This window comes from Rhipicephalus microplus, unplaced genomic scaffold (genome assembly GCF_043290135.1).
Source record: "Rhipicephalus microplus isolate Deutch F79 unplaced genomic scaffold, USDA_Rmic scaffold_178, whole genome shotgun sequence".
NCBI lineage: Eukaryota > Metazoa > Arthropoda > Arachnida > Ixodida > Ixodidae > Rhipicephalus > Rhipicephalus microplus.
Genome location: NW_027464749.1, coordinates 188,659 through 193,088, shown reverse-complemented (window position 1 = coordinate 193,088; position 4,430 = coordinate 188,659).

The following is a 4,430-nucleotide window of genomic DNA, read 5'->3' as shown; positions in this document are numbered from 1 at the left end:
CTTGTAGTCCCGCTCGTCCTTGTCGAAGACTTATCCACACGCCGTTTGTTGCGATACGATGTGTGCATAGGTATGAGCTTGATGCGCAGGTATGTCATGATTTATGTTTCAAATAGACGCCAGTTGCAAGTGAACCACTGGTCCTGTTACGCGTGTTTCGTCTTCGTTTGCGCTTGTCAAGTTTTTTTCCTATATAGCGGAATGTGGAACCGAGAAATGTGATATTGACCGATATAGCTTGAAATTCTACGTTTACATGTATGCTGGCTTAAGCCGCGCTCCAACAATCCGCGATCCGCACGTTGCAATAAGGCGTCGATGCCGCAGAAGAGTCGCGTTTGCGGCTAAAAGAGCGCTGCTGTATATAGGCGTGGCCGTGATGTCTTGTGACGAAATGATTAGTTGAAGCCACGATTTAATTGTGAGAAACGCCGAATTGAAGAGCTCGCAAAATTTAAACCATCTGATGTGCTTTGACGTGCACTGCCATCTATCCGTGGGCGTCTACCAAATTCGCATCTATCGATATGCTACCGCTGTGGCAGCGATGAAACCCACTTCCACGGCGATAGGAGAAGTTTTTTTACCACGCAGAGGAAGTATCGCAGGGTCCCTTTAAGCTTCTGAATAATCTACATGTGTTATGAGGGTATGAAAACGTGAACATCGTAAGAGTTATGCCTAAGATTGGTTTGTGATACCGTGGTCTGCTTTGTTTATCAAACGCGCTAGAGGCTCAAATCAGATATGAAAATGGCGAAATAAGGTTGGTTTGTGAATACGGGCCTTAGACTGTGGTTAGCATGTAGTGTGGTTGACCTTTTTATCGCGTCGAATTCCGGGCAGCGTCATCGTGCGATTCAGGAGCGAACTTCTCGGGAAAATCGCGGGGTGATGGGAAGGCAGTTGTAGCGTAGGCGCTTTATTGGACTGGACACCGTTAACCAATGCCATTGGTTAACTTAAGCCTGTTTCACATGCGAGCGATTTTGCTCCAAGAGCGGAGCGGCAGCCACCGCGCGAGGCCAAAACAGGTTTCTACCACGACTACTGTTCGCTCTAGTGAAATTCGCCAGAGTTGGAAAAATTCACTCGCGGCAGAAGCGGCAGAGCGAATAGTGACGTCGTTTGACACGTGATGCTAGGGGCCGAGTCGAGGAGTGAACGCGCGCGCTGCGGGGAACTCGTTTCGCAGAACTCGCTCCGACTGAGTAGCAGACGACATCCGTCCTCTCCCTGGCTCACAAATGTCTCGCGCTGCTTTCAATGAGTTGCTCATTGCAGAAGTTGCGAATCGACCTCTTCTTTAGGACGTCAATATGGAGGATTTCTGCAAGAAGCATGAAAAGAGAATTCTTTGGGGAAAATTTGCCGAGCTCCTTAAGAAGTCGCATACTTTTGTGAAGTTAGAGTCATCGCTTGAACTGGCCATGTTCACTGGTGAAGTCCAACTGCAACTGTTTTCCTTTTATTGCTCTCGAAGATGCTTCCAGCGGAGTGACAATCGTGTGCGGTACCCTTCTTTATAATAATATTATTACTACTTTCTTTTTTTTGCAGTTTCACCGAAAGTTACTCCCACGTATAGGAGCCGCATGACACGCCGTGCTTCTGTGTCGCAGCAAATGTTGCTGGTTTAACAAATGATGAATTTTGTTGACGGTGCATAGATGAATGGGTTCACACGAACGAGAGAGCAAAGGCGGGTGCTGCAGTCGACTTGAGAAGTAGCTTTCCACACAGGTCACTGAAAAGGAATTTCGTGGTGTAACTCAATGAAGAGAGGGCGCGAAGCAAAAGTGTGTTGCGTGAAATGATGTTTTACTTCGGCTTTCCTGCTCACCACCGCAGCATTTGTGGACGCGAATTTCTGCTAAAGCAAAACTCGCTGCGTAGTTTCTGACCTGGGCCGCGCACAAGTGTATATACAGCCGCCAAAGAACCAGGACAACGAGCGTATCACGTATACCATGCTACCTGCCGTTGGTGAAACTCTTCCTGGGGTGCTTTACTGAATCACTGAAAAACCTAAGAGGCTTACTATTTATGGTGGAAGCATGCAAATTCGGGTGCCAGAATAAATGTAGACCATTCGGAAAATACCGAGGAAGAGTGTGTTCGCATATGCCACAGGGTGACCACAAACACGACCGAAACTTACCACTGAGAGCTTTTATATAAAATTTTATTTTGACTTAAGCAGACAGGTACTGGGCTGACAGAAACCTCATTCGGTGTCCCAAAGTTAAATCGCTGAAAGCAAGAGCAATGAATCGGAGAAACATGGGAAGTGCTGCGCAGACCACGCTCGCAGTTCTTAAGCATTCACCTTGCTGGAACAGTGTTCTAATAAAATCATGGCAGCAAACTGTTTCATTTGCTTCTCCATATGAGCGCGCAACAAAAACCATACATTAAAGAGCCAGGACAAAACAGAAAAGCAACTGCAAATGTTGCTTGTTTGTTATAAGATTCATGTTACACTTAGTTCAATCAGTGTACAGACGCGTAAAAGTCGAGCGGCTATTAATGATGAACCTCGCAGCACACGGGTGCGAAAGGATGAACACTTGGGGGAGAGCACGGCTTTTAGATACCACTGAAAACAGTGGTTAACCGGCACCTTCCGCGGACAACACTGCCCGCTAGAGCGCCGGGCGTCGCGCAACAGCAGCGGCGCATGTGAAATGAACGTGCCTCCTCCCGCCGCTCATCGCCGCCGCTCCGTCGCTCGCATGTGAAGCATGTCTACCGCAGACGAGCCGCTATAGACACGCCCTTGTAATGGCCCCCTCCCTTCCCCCTCCGATTTCCTTGAGAGTGTGACGAAGGTATGTTCTAATATTAGTCGTGGTTTTACGCCCAAAAACCCACCTTATATTTACTTAAGAGGGACGCCGTAATGGAGAGCTTCGTAAATGTCGACCACCAATCGGTTCTTGTACTCTGGCAAGTCGCCCCCACCGAAGATGCGTTTCTTCGCGCTCTGTTCCTCGTCAGTTCGCTACGCCTCCTTCGTAACAACTTCGTCGCCGTCTCTCATTGGCTGGCATATCTCCTGAACGGGGGGATATATGCCGGCCGAGACATCGCCCGTGATGAGTCGCATTTGTCCGGTCTTTCACCTCGAGTGCTGCGCAGTAAGCGGTATACTTGTACACGTTCGGTTTCGTGGCAGGGCAAATAGTAGTAAGAGTAGACCATAGTATTTTATTTATTTATTTATTTATTTATTTATTTATTTCTAATACTTCGAATTTCTTTCCGAGACCTTAACAGGTGGGCATACAAGTTTTGGCAAGCAGGTACAACACCAAACAAAAACAAAGCAGAACAAATTTAGCAGGAATCCAACACACTGTGAACACAAAGGTGCACAATGTAAGGTGTTAAAAATAACTGTCAATCAGTGTCGAAATGTGCATACGGAAGTCACAAAGAAATGTTGAAGTCAGTATAGAACAGACAAGTATACAATATTTAAATATACACATGATTTACAAATATTACGAAATGCACGCATGAAATAGAAGTGCGGCACGTACAAGTTACAGAAAACGAGCAAACACTGCACTATACAGTTGGTTCTGCATTGCAAGCGGTTGCGCTATTAGTAGTCCAAGCTTTACGTACTCGTATATATAATATTAGCAAATTAGAGCTCTGCATTGTTCAGCCGCTTTAATTGTCAAAAATCAGTTGTTCCACTCGTAAATGTGCATTCAGCGGCTTCGAGATACTTTATTCCTGCCTGCTCTAAAATATGATTCTGGTTCCTCCAACAGCGCCCCCCCCCCCTATTTTTTCCCTTCTCTGGAATAGTTCCAGGCAATCGCATCACTGCTGCTTTCTTTTTAACGCGTTACTGATAATAAGGGGCTTGTTCACAAAAATTCCGGCTTCGGCGTCGTTGGTTGTGAGCGAAAAATGGCCATAACTGAATAAAGGAACAGCGCAACCTAGAAGTAGTTACTTCGTAATTACGGAAGTGAAAGGACAGAAAAGAGCCCTGACTTTCAACTATGTTTTTTCGCTTCCGTAGTTACGAAGTAACTACCTCTAGGTTGCGCTGTTCCTACATTCAGTTATGTCCTACCAACTTGCCCAAATTCCCACGCTTCAGAAAAATGGTCGTCTTGGGCGCGACCAAAAAATCGAGAAGGATGCAAAATCATAAATTTTATAAAACCAGGGTGGAAGGAGGGGTCGAACTCGGGTCGTTTGCTTCTCAACCGAGCGTTTCACCACAAAGCCATGCCTCTTTTTTTATCGTGGTAATTATACGGATCTGCTTGTGAATACAGTGATACATGCCGGTGCCAACATCCTCCGCTTTGAAACGCAGTGAAAGTAACTTTCACGTCTGCTATACCAAAGACACGTGTACTGAATACTTGCTTCGCAATGCAACGCGAAATGTTGCAGTAATA